General features: G+C 44.2%; 2 pseudogenes; one reads left to right on the forward strand and one right to left on the reverse strand.

Annotated features, from left to right (window-relative positions):
- Positions 1-340: 340 nt before the first annotated feature.
- Positions 341-458, reverse strand: LOC134897099 (5S ribosomal RNA; annotated as a pseudogene).
- A 1,124-nt stretch (positions 459-1,582) lies between these two features.
- Positions 1,583-1,700, forward strand: LOC134897100 (5S ribosomal RNA; annotated as a pseudogene).
- The last annotated feature ends 14,903 nt before the right edge of the window (positions 1,701-16,603 follow it).

The following is a 16,603-nucleotide window of genomic DNA, read 5'->3' on the forward strand; positions in this document are numbered from 1 at the left end:
TACACCTGTTCTCATGCCATACCAGTACAAGCAATGCTTGTTTTAATGGGACCAAAATTGGTCATGCAAAAGTAGGTATCAATTACACCGGGAGTATATATACCATATATGCTACCTCGTCTTGTCTTGGACACTTTAACCCTAATGGGTGTGCCTGATAAAATCTGAAAAGATTTAGTTCAATTAAGTCTCGCCTGAGAAAACAATAGTTAAGGAGACCAAAATTAGTGATATACTGATGTTCTTGCCTGAACAGAATCAAGAAAATTGTATACAGGTGGGAAAGAAGAAGTAGTGGTGATACTGCTGTTGGTATTGAGTTTTGATTTGGAACAGCCTCAGATTACTACACTGGGTATTCTCTGAGGGTCACCCCTCAAATACTGACCCAGCCCATCACCGTTTTGCTTCCAAGATCAGACGAGATTGGGCTCTAGCGGTGAGGTATGATAGTAACCTGTAAATGAGGTGTTCCACTCACCAATGAGAGTGCACCTAATTGGTAGATTAAGGGAAAAATGTGGATCTGCTGTCCCTGTTAGACCTGGGATTGCTCCCAGGAATCATGGATGAGAGTCCACGAAAATAAGGAAAGTAATGAATTTTTTATAAGAAATAGGAGAATGACATAGTACATTTATTCAGGCAAATTATAGACCAAATTTGCATATAAAATTGCAGATAAGATTGCACATCTGTATTATCTGTGGTATGTGTTCACAATGAAAAACCCGGGAAAAAGATGCCCTTTTATGGGTGAAAATTTCATCCAGACATTTTCATTTAAAACGTAAACAATATATCCAATGGTATTATCAAGAAAGGTCTCAGATACAATGTATCAAATAATATTTGACGAGCAAAGGTGATATCATAATCAGGTATAACACGTGTGTGTCAAGACTGAGGCTATCATCTTCATATACTACCAAATAGTTACAAAGACTGATAGAAATAATCAGAAGAAAATATATTAGTGTAAAAGATGATACCAATTGCTGCCCAGGTCCCTGGGTCAGTCAAGGGTGATGGTAGTGTAGGTATTCTCCCGTGATATATTTATATAATATATTTTCTTCTGATTATTTCTATCAGTCTTTGTAACTATTTGGTAGTATATGAAGATGATAGCCTCAGTCTTGACACACACATGTTATACCTGATTATGATATCACCTTTGCTCGTCAAATATTATTTGATACATTGTATCTGAGACCTTTCTTGATAATACCATTGGATATATTGTTTACGTTTTAAATGAAAATGTCTGGATGAAATTTTCACCCATAAAAGGGCATCTTTTTCCCGGGTTTTTCATTGTGAACACATACCACAGATAATACAGATGTGCAATCTTATCTGCAATTTTATATGCAAATTTGGTCTATAATTTGCCTGAATAAATGTACTATGTCATTCTCCTATTTCTTATAAAAAATTCATTACTTTCCTTATTTTCGTGGACTCTCATCCATGATTCCTGGGAGCAATCCCAGGTCTAACAGGGACAGCAGATCCACATTTTTCCCTTAATCTACCAATTAGGTGCACTCTCATTGGTGAGTGGAACACCTCATTTACAGGTTACTATCATACCTCACCGCTAGAGCCCAATCTCGTCTGATCTTGGAAGCAAAACGGTGATGGGCTGGGTCAGTATTTGAGGGGTGACCCTCAGAGAATACCCAGTGTAGTAATCTGAGGCTGTTCCAAATCAAAACTCAATACCAACAGCAGTATCACCACTACTTCTTCTTTCCCACCTGTATACAATTTTCTTGATTCTGTTCAGGCAAGAACATCAGTATATCACTAATTTTGGTCTCCTTAACTATTGTTTTCTCAGGCGAGACTTAATTGAACTAAATCTTTTCAGATTTTATCAGGCACACCCATTAGGGTTAAAGTGTCCAAGACAAGACGAGGTAGCATATATGGTATATATACTCCCGGTGTAATTGATACCTACTTTTGCATGACCAATTTTGGTCCCATTAAAACAAGCATTGCTTGTACTGGTATGGCATGAGAACAGGTGTATGGTGAATATATCTACACCTCCATGCCAGTCTATATTGGGATAGACTAAACCAGGACATAACCCCATTTTGTGACTTGTTTCCCCTACAAATATAATATGAGTGGATACGGACAATATTTTAACAAAGTATAATAAAACTGTACGTTTTAAGAATATTCATAAATACATACTTAACAAGAGTGCACCCAAAAAAGAGTCTTCTTTACTCTCCATTTACTCCCGCGTTTTTGCCTGACACGCCTGCGTTTTTCCGCACACTCCCTGAAAACGGCCAGTTTCCGCCCAGAAACACCCACTTCCTGTCAATCACACTCCGATCACTTCAACGATGAAAAGTCTTCGTTCGGACGTGAGTAAATCTACTAAGTTTTGTGCTAAAATACTTAGCGCATGCGCACTGCGTATCATGCGCATGCGCATTTTTGCCTTAATCGCTCCATTGCGAAAATCGGCAACAAGCGATCAACTCTGAATGACCCCCAGGAACGAAATGGGCTGAGCTGATCGCAGTGTAGGAGTAAGTCTCGAGCTACTCAGAAACTGCTAAGAATTTTCTATTCGCAATTCTGCTAATCTTTCGTTCGCAATTCTGCTATGCTAAGATACACTCCCAGAGGGCGGCGGCCTAGCTTGTGCAATGCTGCTGAAATCTGCTAGCGAGCGAACAACTCGGAATGAGGGCCCTTGGGCCTAATTCTGAGTTGATCGCAGCAGCAAATTTGTTAGCAGTTGGGCAAAATCATGGGGGTAATTCCAAGTTGATCGCAGCAGGAAATTTTTTAGCAGTTGGGCAAAACCATGTGCACTGCAGGGGGGACAGATATAACATGTGCAGAGAGAGTTAGATTTGGATGGGGTGTATTCAAACTGAAATCTAAATTGCAGTGGAAAAATAAAGCAGCCAGTATTTACCCTGCACAGAAACAAAATAACCCACCCAAATCTAACTCTCAATGCAAATGTTATATCTGCCCCCCTGCAGTGCACATGGGGGGTCATTCGGAGTTGTTCGCTCGCTAGCAGATTTTAGCAGCATTGCACACGCTAGGCCGCCGCCCTCTGGGAGTGTATCTTAGCTTAGCAGAATTGCGGACGAAAGATTACCAGAATTGCAAATAGAAAATTCTTAGCAGTTTCTGAGTAGCTCGAGACTCACTCCTACACTGCGATCAGCTCAACCCGTTTCGTTCCTGGTTTGACGTCACAAACACGCCCTGCGTTCGGCCAGCCACTCCCCCGTTTCTCCAGACACTCCCGCGTTTTGATCTGTCAGCAAAAGCCATCTAACTACGCTGCCAGCAGGAGGCATTGATACATTGTAACAAGATACTCTTTACCTCAGATATTGTAACATTCTTATGATAGCAGCTACAACTGCACATTCTAACACTTTGCCACCTACATTCACTGCTCTGTGAAAAGCACTGTATCTGGAAGTGTTATACATATTCAATGCCTGTTTATGCTGTGGATAATAGGGTCAGAAATTGCTACAGTCGTTAATTAATGGCAGCCGTATAGGGCACTATTAAAGCTATTACACATGAATGAAAACGGTCTGTAATGATATATTTGACTTAGACAGTAATTCAAAAGACGCAATCTGCTCAGCCTATATGTAGATCTGAGCAGCCGTGTTTGTGTACAAGTAATAGCATAGCTACCTAATTACACTGCCAGCAGGAGACCTCGATACTTTGTAACAAAATATGTTTCCCTTTAGATTCTGCTACACTTTCATGATCTGTCAGCAAAAGCCATCTAACCACGCTGCCAGCAGGAGGCATTGATACATTGTAACTAGATACTTTTACCTCAGATATTGCAACATTCTTATGACAGCAGCTACAACTGTACATTCTAAAACTCTGCCACCTACATTCACTGCTCTGTGAGAAGAATTTGGTACGTCAGAAGTCATATCTATAAAGATATTAAACTAAATTATAGATCATTCATTATAGACATCAACCCCATCTGCATCACCAACTTTACAAGAGCAAGAATTTTGCAAACATATTATGGCTTAACATCAAGATTTAGTTTAACTATAAGGAGAAACCTGTCTGATAGTGAGATCATTAATTCAAAGAGGAGTAGAATTATGAATGGAAACATACTTTTGGAATATTAATCCAGATAATAATGAACAATAAGTACTAACTTATACTTATTGGGCTTGATTGCATGGACCTTATTTGTCAAAACAAATTTAATTATTAATAATAACAATAATTTTGATGAGTTATTAATAACTAACCTTTATGGCACATTTTGGGTGGACAACCTGTGCACAGTGAGTTATACACTTTAAAAAAAAAAACATTTTATTTTTCTATCCTTTCATTTGTGTGTCTTTATTTTAATATTTCGCAAGTTCTTTTTAATATTACTATTAAAAGTTAAATTTTATTTATAAAATATTGTGCACCATTTCAAGGCAACTTTTCTCTTCCTTTGTGCTTGTTAAACTCCCGCGTTTTATCCTGGCACGCCTGCGTTTTTCCGCACACTCCCACAAAACGGTCAGTTTCCACCCAGAAACACCCACTTCCTGTCAATCACACTCCGATCACTTCAACGATGAAAATTCTTCGTTCGGACGTGAGTAAATCTACAAAGTTTTGTGCTAAAATACTTAGCGCATGCGCACTGCGTACCATGCGCATGCGCATTTTCGCCTTAATCGCTCTGTTGCAAAAATCGGCAACGAGCGAACAACTCGGAATGACCCCCATGGTTTTGCCCAACTGCAAACAAACTTGCTACTGCGATCAACTCAGAATTATCCCCATTGGCCCTCATTCCGAGTTGATCGCTCGCTAGCTACTTTTAGCAGAAATGCAAACGCAAAGCCGCCGCCCTCTGGGAGTGTATCTTAGCATAGCGGAATTGCTAACAAAAGATTAGCAATTCTGCTATTAAGTATTTCCTTGCAGTTTCTGAGTAGCTCCAGACCTACTCCTAGATTGCGAATAGCTCAGTCCGTTTAGTTCCTGGTTTGACGTCACAAACACGCCCAGCTTCCGGCCAGCCACTCCCCCATTTCTCCAGCCACTCCTGCGTTTCTCCAGCCACTCCTGCGTTTTTACCTGGCACGCCTGCGTTTTTTAGCACACTCCCTGAAAACGGCCAGTTTCCGCCCAGAAACACCCACTTCCTGTCAATCACACTACGATCAGCAGAGCGATTGAAAAGCTTTGTTCGCCCGTGAGTAAAATAGCATAGTTTTGTGTAAAATTGCTTAGCGCGTGCGCTCTACTGTGCATACGCATGCGCAGAACTGCTGTATTTTAGCCTATTAGCAATTCTGCTAAAAATAGCAGCGAGCGAACAACTCGGAATTACCACCATTGTTACATACTGTATGAAAATAAACTATCTTTGTTACATTATTGAGCTTCATTGAGTCTACTTATCTAATAGACAACACAATTTGGATTTTATTAGTATTAATGCCCCTTTTCCTATACTTTCAATGGAAGTTTGGAGAGCCAAAAATCGGTACAGACCATAAAGAAAAGGTACTGTTCCTGCCAAAAAGGTACAGTTGGAGGGTATGTAAACCTGGCAGCTCCTGCGTGAGTAGCGATCGCCCTCCTAATATAATCCGGCCCTGGTGTCCGTTATTTTAAAGGGCATTTAACTAGTATTCATTGTTGGTCTTATAATGTAAATATGAGACACTTCAGTCACACACAATTGGGGTAATTCCAAGTTGATCGCAGCAGGAAATTTTTTAGCAGTTGGGCAAAACCATGTGCACTGCAGGGGGGGGAGATATAACATTTGCAGAGAGAGTTAGATTTGGGTGGGTTATTTTGTTTCTGTGCTGGGTAAATACTGGCTGCTTTATTTTTACACTGCAAATTAGATTGCAGATTGAACACACCACACCCAAATCTAACTCTCTCTGCAAATGTTATATCTCCCCCCCCCCCCCCCCCCCCCGCAGTCCACATGGTTTTGCCCAACTGCTAAAAAATTTCCTGCTGCGATCAACTTGGAATTACCCCCAGTATCAGTTGTTTTCATTTTTTTTAAATATATAAAATACTGATTTTGGACAGCAGAGAAAAGGAGGTTTCGAAAGTGGCAACAAAAATATGGGAAACACTGGATTAAGGCCCTCATTCCGAGTTGTTCGCTCGCAAGCTGCTTTTAGCAGCTTTGCACATGCTAAGCCGCCGCCTACTGGGAGTGAATCTTAGCTTAGCAATATTGCGAACGAAAGATTCGCAATATTGCGAAAAGACTTCTCTGTGCAGTTTCTGAGAAGCTCGAGACTTACTCTTCCAGTGCGATCAGTTCAGTGCTTGTCGTTCCTGGTTTGACGTCACAAACACACCCAGCGTTCGCCCAGACACTCCTCCGTTTCTCCAGCCACTCCCGCGTTTTTCCCAGAAACGGTAGCGTTTTTTCACACACACCCATAAAACGGCCTGTTTCCGCCCAGAAACACCCACTTCCTGTCAATCACATTACGATCACCAGAACGAAGAAAAAACCTTGTAATGCCGTGAGTAAAATACCTAACTGCATAGCAAATTTACTTGGCGCAGTCGCAGTGCGAACATTGCGCATGCGCAATTAGCGGAAAATCACTGCGATGCGAAGAAAATTACCGAGCGAACAACTCGGAATGACCACCTAAGTGTCAGGGAAGGATAGATGGAAATCAATGTGTATGTGGATTAAAGTAACCAGGAAAATCTGGCTCCCATACAGTATTTTACTATTTACTTCTCTGTCCTCCACTTATACTGCATGCAAAGGATTACAGTACATACTGTATGTCAAATTAATGTATTTTTTAATTAATACTTACTGTATATGCTTAGATACTGCATAGCTTTATTGCCATCTAGTGACTAAAGTTATTATTTACTTCTATTTTAAATCTATATGAGTGACATTGAAAGTAAAGTGAGGATGTGATTTTAAAAACACACTGACATTTCTTTTAGATTAAGGATGGGACTATAACCTGTAGGTGTCACTTTTAGGCAATGGTGAGTCAAACTGTGCAGAATCCATTTGTGTGTCTTTTGTCGATATTGCTTCTGTGACTCTATGCCATAGTTCAGTGGTTCTCAAACTGTGTGCCTCGGGACACTTGCAGGGGTGCCCTGAATTGGTAGTCCGGGCACAATTCAAATAATTTTTGGTCAATGCGATAGGCAAAACCAGTGCTGGTGGCTGACAATTATACAACATGTGGACAGACAGAAGTGAATCGTGTCCCTCACCCATACTTGCCTACTCTCCCGGAATGGCCGGGAGGCTCCCGAAAATCGGGTGACCCTCCCGGCCCCTCGGAAGAGCAGGCAAGTCTCCCGATTTGCGGGGTCCCCCCTGCCCGTCCGCCCACTTAGTGTGTAAAGTGGGCGGTCCGGGCAGTCGATGACGCGATTCTTGCTGAATCGCGTCATCATAGCCACGCCCCCTGCAGTGTAATGCCGGTGATCTCAGCATTACAGAGCGGGGGGGGGGGGGGGCGCTTAAAGGACGTGTCACTGTGACCGCCCTTGCTCCGCCCCCATCCCACCCTTACTCCACCCCTGTCCCGCCTCCGGCCACCCCCTCCTTTACATCACAGCCTCCCCTGCCTGCCCGCTGAGCCGACCTGGCTGCTCTCTCCCGCAGAGAGCAGCCAGAATGTCGGTAAGTATGCCCTCACCACATAATGTAACCCAGGGCCGGTGCTAGGGTGTTTGGCGCCCCACCCTGCAAACTACAAATTTGCGCCCTCCCTCTTACAGTTAATAAAGGGAGAGCATGCGCCAAAGGCTGCAAAAAGGATTATGGTTTCCCAAGGGGCGTGACTACACAACGGTACCATTCAAGTAGCACAATCTTATTCACATTACATCACACAGTAGTACCCCTTATATACGTTACGCTACACAGTAGTGTAGAGATGTGCCCTGTTTCCCAGGGCACAACAGCACTGCAGGGTGCAGGGGATATGCATCTCCTGCAGTTCCTGGCTGTGGACAGCGCTGGGAAAGCTTGTCTGTCCCCAGGGCCTGTCAGTGTGCAGGAGCGGCGGGTGTCCGGTGCAGGGACCAAACGTTCCCATGCCCTGGACTGGAGGCGTTTGAATGTTGGCGCCCTCCGTGAGCCAATCACGGCTCGCGGAGGGGCGGCCAATCACGGGCGGGCGCAGCGAGCCAATCGGCGCTCACCGCGTCATAGGCCCTGCCCCCCACGTCGGGAGCCAAAGGTCAGAACCGAGCGCAGAAGAGGAGGACGTCGCCAGGACCGCAGAGAAGAAGGAGGCCGCGTGGAAGAGCGGCGAAGAGCGGGTCGGAAGAAAGAGACGGCGGCTGTGGGTAGAAGAGCTCCGGTGGCCGCTGCTGGCCAGGACGGGTCAGCGGCAGAAAAGGGCGCCAGAGACCCCTGGTCCAGGTGAGGCCTCAGTGAGGCTTATATTTCCCCCCCTTCCTCCCTAGATCACCAGGAATGGGCATTAGGCCCGGGGGCACAGTTCAGGCACTAGGCCTGTGGCACAGTTAGGAGTTTCAGTCACCCCCTGATTTGGTGGTTTGGGCATTAGGTCCAAGTTATGGTAATTGTCAGTTTAGGCGGGCATTAGGCCCGAGGGCATATAGTGGGCATTAGGCCCAGTTAATAGGTGCGCCCCCCCCCCAGATGAATAAGGGTGATACTGGGCGCTAGGCCCAGGCCACTCCAACGTGCGCAGAGTAGGCAGGCTTGTAAGCCTGAGCCCCACTCTATAAGGTGACCCTGAACATTAGGCCCAGGTCACCCAACGGGCACCAAGTTAGACGGGCGCTAGGCCCGAGGGTAAAGTCAGGCCTCTGGCCTGTGTGCATATAGGGAGCAGTAGGCCCAAGTAAGTGTGCGGAAAGTGGGTAGGCTGTACGGCACCCACTCCCTGGTGTTCTGAAGCGGGTAATTAAAGGGACATCACCGTGGTTGTTACTCACACTGCTATTGTGATGTGTGTTGTCACCGAGCAGGGCCAAGTTTGTTAAGTTTGTGTCTAGTTTGTTGCAGCACACACACAGAGCTAGTTTTGAGAGCTCTGCCATTATAGTCAGTGTAGTGGTGTTACACTAGGTTAGAGTTAGGCCCTGCACGGCTGTTGTTTGTTTGCCTCCTTACACGGACCTGTGAGTGGAGAATAAGGGGGTCATTCCGAGTTGTTCGCTCGGTAATTTTTTTCGCATCGCAGCGATTTTCCGCTTAGTGCGCATGCGCCATGTCCGCACTGCGACTGCGCCAAGTAAATTTACTATGCAGTTAGGAATTTTACTCACGGTTTTTTCTTCGTTCTGGTGATCGTAATGTGATTGACAGGAAGTGGGTGTTTCTGGGCGGAAACAGGCCGTTTTATGGGTGTGTGCGAAAAAACGCTACAGTTTCTGGGAAAAACGCGGGAGTGGCTGAAGAAACGGAGGAGTGTCTGGGCGAACGTTGGGTGTGTTTGTGACGTCAAACCAGGAATGACAAGCACTGAACTGATCGCAGATGCCGAGTAAGTCTGGAGCTACTCAGAAACTGCTAAGAGGTGTGTGGTCGCAATTTTGAGAATCTTTCGTTCGCAATTTTAAGAAGCTAAGATTAACTCCCAGTAGGCGGCGGCTTAGCGTGTGTAAAGCTGCTAAAAGCAGCTTGCGAGCGAACAACTCGGAATAAGGGCCTAAGTCCGCATGCTGGAACTAACGGTGAGTAACATCTGTGTCCGTCTTGATAAAGCTAACTATCTTATAACATTCACAATAATGGGTAAGAGACACAGTACGCAATTGGCGTATGGGGTACCGTAAGGGTACGCACTTAGCGTAGCATACGCTCAGCCGTGATCGAGACGCACATGCGACACGCTCGTTCACAGCTTAATGCGTGGTGTCGAGCACGCTATAGGCGGTTGACTACCGTAATGCTACGCTACAAGCGTAGCGGACGCTCGAGACCATGAGGAGATCACGAGCGGCGCAGACGCTCACAGGATGACAATCAGTAAACCTTGAATGTAACACACAGAAAGGATACTCTTATGCTGTAAACCTTGTACTGAAATACTGTAGCGATATAACGCTGCTTAACCTTGTTTATGCTAAAGCTGCTTGAGCGATCGAGACGCTCCTATTACCTTCTGCAATATAATAAACACACGATACCTTGCTAAGGTTCCAACACCTTTACTAACAAGCTTTCAGTTATATTGAAAAGGGGAAACAGTTACAAGTCATACACTACAAGTTAACATATAATTCTAACAGAATATCTAGACAGAAATATACAATAGCGTCACAAACTTATACTATAACAGAGAGAGAGGGAATGGCCAATACAAACAGAGAATAAGTTGGTTTGCAGAGAATTACTTACACACACTGGGAATGATCGCTGCGCAGCCTTCTGGTACAAGCTCCGAGTTAGTCAAGATGAAAACCGTTTGTGGAGAGTTCGAGAGCTGCCCTGGCTGGCTGATCTTATATACACTGAGTACAGTATTCTACAAAGGGACCTATAATCTCATTGTTCATTGGACACAGGAATGTCTCCTCGCATCATAACAAAAGGTCATAGGTTAGTTTGAACAGGTGGGCTGCGACTATATCAAACTGCTCAGGTAGGAGGGAATCTGAAGATTCCCGCCGCATGGGTAATGAATCGCAAATATAGTAAATGTCCAGAAAATACTAATGGCCATATCTATACGCAGGAGCGATTAATCTTTACCTAACCAGCACCGGATTGTTTCTAATAAATTGTTCTTTAGTTAGGTACCAGACACAGCTGTTCAAACCCTGTCTGACCCTTCGTACCATACAAAGAGGAATTCCTCTGTCCAGCGACCATTTACATTAAACAAACTTACAGTCATTATTAAGGGGAACATTATCTATAAAACATACTATTTGGTTTTATTATTTAACGATTGAGTCACCCGCTAGACGCACACAAACTCTACCGTAAATGCACATACCACGCGCTCGAGCGCATGGCCGAGGCGCCATCACGCGGCTGCGAGTATCCGCACGCACGGGAGAGAATGTGCACGTGCAGCAGGCACGTGCATGGGGTGGATATATGGCAACGTGTAGCATGATATTTTTCCGACTTTGACAGTCCACCCTTTGGCAGTCATCAATAACTGCCACTTCCTAAAACAGTTCAAAAGAGAAAAATATATGTCATATGTAAATACATTCCTATGATTCGGTAGGGAGAAGAAGATCAGGTGGGAAAAAGGTATGACCTAGTGAGATAGTAGAAGCATGTGTGTATGAATCCATGTTTGAGGGGTCATGTATCATCGTGCCGTACGTGTTTTAAATTAAGCTTCGAGGTATTGCGAAGTATACATTTGAATTCCTTCTTATCCCGTATTACGGGTCTGTGGATGGGCTGTCAAACTTTACCGAGCTCTTTTCGGCTTTTTGTTGTAACAAAATGGGGGAGCACATTTTAGTTGATGATACATGATTGGGGGGGATATGTGAGTGCTGATATCTGTGCCTATATTCCCTATCGACTATGTGTGTCATTACCTGAAGGTTGTAGGAATGAAGATAAGAAGCAATTATGGTAAATGCAGTCATAAACTATGTGAGTTTAATATACATTTGCCGATTGAGGTCTTGTCTGATGTCTTGTCTCGATGTACATGTTGACTGTAGTCTCCTGATGCTTTTGCGATAAACGGTGAGCAAAAAGCATTCTCAATGTCCATAGACTTACAATCTTTAAAGTATTGGGCTATCGTGAAAGTTAAAGTCATTAGGGAAAATGGGGGTCTATGGCATTGTCCATCAATGGTCTGTATAAAAGAGGTTGTCAAATTCTTCTTCCAAGCGGATGTCTTTGTACCTTGGAGGAAAACAAAGGAGAAACGGGTGAAAGAAACGGACCATGGAATCACATTTTCATCACAACATTGTCTCTATCGTTGGGTCATACATCAAATTAGTTGTTGTTAGTACAGTGTCCTCGCTCCTTAGACTCATCATCCTGGTATTACTTTTACGCTTCGCTAAAACCCGAACGCATCTAAATATCAGGCCAACCAATATGGCGACTCCCAGAATACACAAAAGAAATTTCCCTACATCCATAATAATACCTTGGGCCCATTCTCCTAAGCCCGAGAACCAATTTCGTGGGTTCAACCATGACACCCAACTGGTCAGCTCATTACCCACAGCAGCGAGTGTGAGATTGTGTTTCCTTCGAAACTCCCATTTTAATTGTAAAATGTCATCCATCTTTTGGTCTATGACCTCGGCTGGGTCCTCCGTGCTGTTTGTAATGTACGTGCAGCACTTTATTCCATATTGAGTTGCTAGGGTAACACAATACCCGCCTGTCACAGCTGTGAGGTAATTGAGAATCATCCTATGCTGAACCAGTTCTGTTTTGTAGGCTTGTAACTCTTTCCCAGTGTACCTGAAGGTGTCGTCATACATTTCGGTGATATTGTCTAATAAATTTGCAAGCGCAGATATATATTTGTAATTTATCACTCCTCTGGCGGTACGAGTGATATCTAACGCGAGTAGGAATTGAATCCCGGTGAATTCATGGATCATGTCAGAGGCTGAATGCTCTGCCTCTCTATCAGGTGCCGTTTAACGACGTGCTCGTAATGAGTGTGAGTATAAGGAGCTTGGGCACTGCGGTGAATATCTTTCATTTTGTTATGGGTTACAGTCATTACTTCAGGCAGTACTTTTCCAATATAGCACAATCCCTCTGAGTTTGGGGCAAGCCACTTATACGCCTTCCTCCCGCATATGAAATATGCATCATCGGGGAGAACATATGGGACGGAGTATGACATTATCATGTTACAAATTTTCCATGTGAAATCTCCTAACCCTAATTCTCCCATCTGTTTAGTACACATATCAGTTTGTACGATCTGTGCACAGTATCCTGGTGATACTTCTCCAACTCGCATGGTCTTACTTCCTAAGGTGTACCTATACCGGAAAAATTTCCTATGGTCGGCTATCTGGCGTATAAGTTCTGTGTCTATGGGCGTTCTGTCGGGTCTGTATGAAAAGGTCATGGTTTGATTACTCCATGACACTTCCCAATTTCCCGGCTTTCGGGGATTGGAAATGTTAAAGCATACTAAGGACCTATCCACATGATATTGGTGGAGCTTCAAACTAGGAGGACTAGAGATATCAAACCTCTTGTCCACCGGGCTCCCACCACCTAGCTCAATTACCTCTCCTACAGTTAAAGGGAATGGTACTAGTCCTGATTTGCTATGGCCTTGAGGCACTTGAGAGCATACCCAACAGTCTGTCTGGTTCAACACTTTACCCACTAAGGAGTGATAGTCACTCAATGGATGCCGGTCCATGTGGATATTAAAACTGGATTGACATTTCTTGATGCACCCATCCTCAACTATATTGTCACAATATGCAGTTCTCTTTAGCTAACAATCCTTCACAATGTCTACAAATAACATGGCTGCTAGATCGTTTTCTGGTACTCGCCTTTGCTTGGTGATTGTGTGGCTATTGGAAATTTACGCCTTCGTCTCAGTCATCAGAAACCCATTCTGGATCCTTTCTCGACCTCACTGGTACTCTCACCGAAACAGACTGCTCTGGTCAACATCATGGTCAACAGGAAAACACGGACTGCAGTCTCTTGGGGCGAGTCCATCTTACAGGAGGAGAAAGAGAAATTTGTAATGGGGGCACAAAAAAAATACTTTGAGGGGAAAGAAAAAAATGTTATGATGCTTTTTGTCCTCTAGTCTTGTTGTTCTTCTTGCTCTGCTGTCATCTCAAAGGTGCTGTCTCTCAGTCTTCCAAACGAACATTCTGGTGATACCATATTCCTTCCAAATCTGCGATCTTTCTGTAAGGAGCAAAAATCTTGCATTACCATTTGTCCAACTGATGTGTGACATACCATCTTTAAAGCATGAGAACATGAGAAAGAAGAGGGAAAAAAAAAAAAAAACGAGAGAGAGAACAATTCATCACATTTTGCATTAAACAACAAACAAAAAACATTGTCAGATCTTCCGTTCACCATCAGGCTGTCACACCAACACATCCACTGGTGTCCTTGCGAAGTCCCCTCCCCACCAGTATTTCCACACCCCACCCTTTTGTGCCTGGCCAGGACAACCCGATGTCGGTAGGTCACACTGGGGTTAGGTAGACTTCTGCAAGGACCAAATAGCTATGTGATGTTTGAGTTCTGCCAATGAACGTCAGAGATGGGGAAAAAAGAAACATTTACAAATAAATTACAACATTTACCCGGCCGTTCCTGTGTTTACAAGGAACTGACCTCCCAATATCATTAACTGTAACCTCAGGCTTACTATCAGTCCTAATGATCACCTTTCCCGACTGCATATTACAGGTGCGGCCCAAACTCCTTCCTATGTGATCCCTGATTACAATTTTGTGTGTCATGACTCTGCTCATGTCTTTGTCTAGGGGGTTTATATACCTTCTGTGGTTCTTTAAACCTACAATCTCGTGCATAATGACCTTCCTTCTGGCAATTATAACACCTTATCACCTTTGACTTACCCACAGGGATCTGAGGCCTCTTACCTCTCTGTGCTTCCCTGTGCTTGCTGATGTTTTGCTCATGCCCAACAGCGGACTTTCTTAATGCAGCCACCGAGATATTTCTCCAGTTTGGGTTGGTGGTCTGTACCCTTGTTCTCAACACTTCCTTTAAACCATTCATTAATACCTTAACCGCTATCTCTCTATGCGGTGCATTTGTTTTGATGTCCGTGATCCCAGTGTCTCTAGCCATTACTTGCAGTGCTCGATTGAAGTAATCAGAGGTACTTTCCCCTTCTCCTTGTCTTATGGAGAGGATTTTGTCCCACTTGACAATGGCTGGGAAATATACTCCTAACTGCCGGTTGATCTGCTTAATACATTCCTGATTGTGTTCCTCTGTACGAGGTACCTCTGTGTCTAATTTACAATCAGTAATAAATTTCGCATGGTCAACACTGGAGGGCAAACATGCCCTCAGCACTGTCCGCCAATCTTTGTTGGTGGGTTCTGTGGAGTTTCCTAGTTCTTTAATGAACCTTTGACATGCAACTATATCTTTCCTAGGATCAGGAAATTCAGACATAATTGACCTCAATTCCATCCGGGACCAGGGACGGCGCATTGCACTGTCCCTGACGGGAATAGTTCCCTGAGCGTCAGTCTTCCCATTGGGGACTGTGATCACCCTGTCAGGATTAAACTCAATTACATCATCTTGTGTTGGTTCTACAATATGAGGTACATTGGTTTGTGCATGATATATAACACCGTACGTACCTGTGGACACGACCTCACCTGACCCTCCGTTAAGGGGTTTGATTATTGCCTTTACCGAATTGGTCGCGTCCACCTGGATGTCTTGTGTGATGGCTGCTGGAAAAGGTGCCGACATCGTGCTGGGCTCACTTTCTTGCTGGTAATCCTGAGGGAAGTTTAACATGGAGTGCAACTTGCACGGGTTAACAGTTGTACATTTAACAGTTTTACTTTTATAATTGTTACATTTGTTACACTTATCCTTATTATCTATAATACAGTTGCTAAGTGCATGTTTATCATTCACCAGTGTGCCATTCTCTGCAACCACCTTCTCTCCCGTTATGTATGGTTGAGGTGGCGCGGTGGCTATCAGTTTTCTGATAGGGTTAGATCCACCCGCTTCAGCCAATCCTCTTTGTATTTCACCTTCCTGTTGCCATAACTGTAAATAATCATAATGTTTGATCCGTCTCTTTGCAGATTTAATGAGACATATCCTTCTCCTTAGATTCTGTAACACCTCGGGACTAAAACTGCCTACCCGTGGGAACTTTTCCCATCATGCACAGTCATTCTTTCCCATTCATCGCACAAAACTTCTGTGTGTGAACCGTATTTCTCACACATTACATACCTTGCCGACCCGATTGGTCGGTTTACTAAGTCAACCCGAACCGAGGTTGATCGCCCCCTACCTGAACAACTGGCCCCCATCTTTGCAGGTGTTGCTTTCACTACCTCTGCCCTTCAAATCAGGGTCTTCAGCGAACCCTTACAAAAACCAAGATGTCCGGGGTAGGCCGGCGGCGGAAGTTTACCGAGTACCTCCACTCACTCCTCGCCCACGTTGGCCAGTACTGCAATCACTGACTCAGAGCTGCTGTACCCAACCTAGGGCCCATATGAACCTTTATTTACTGGGGTGTGTTGGACCTACCAGTCCCCAGCAAGTATCGGTTGTTAGAGAATTCCCGAGTGACCAGCGAACCTCCCTTAAAATAAAAAAATTACACAAATCACGTTAGAATGTACAAATAGCGTTTATGACCCCTCTAGCGTACGCAAATGGTACTGGGTCAAGTTACTAACTAATGCACACAATTACGTGCGGTACAATCGTTCTGCACATAAGCAACTAATCTTATGTGCGGAGCGACCAGTGGAATCGAAAATTGTGGCTGCGAATTCCTTCAGCCAGAGCTTAATGGCCTATATGGGTACCGCACCAACCCTTCCTGGTGTTGTGCTCCTTTACTCTTTATCTATAGCT

This window comes from Pseudophryne corroboree, chromosome 3 (assembly GCF_028390025.1).
Source record: "Pseudophryne corroboree isolate aPseCor3 chromosome 3, aPseCor3.hap2, whole genome shotgun sequence".
NCBI classification, from domain to species: domain Eukaryota; kingdom Metazoa; phylum Chordata; class Amphibia; order Anura; family Myobatrachidae; genus Pseudophryne; species Pseudophryne corroboree.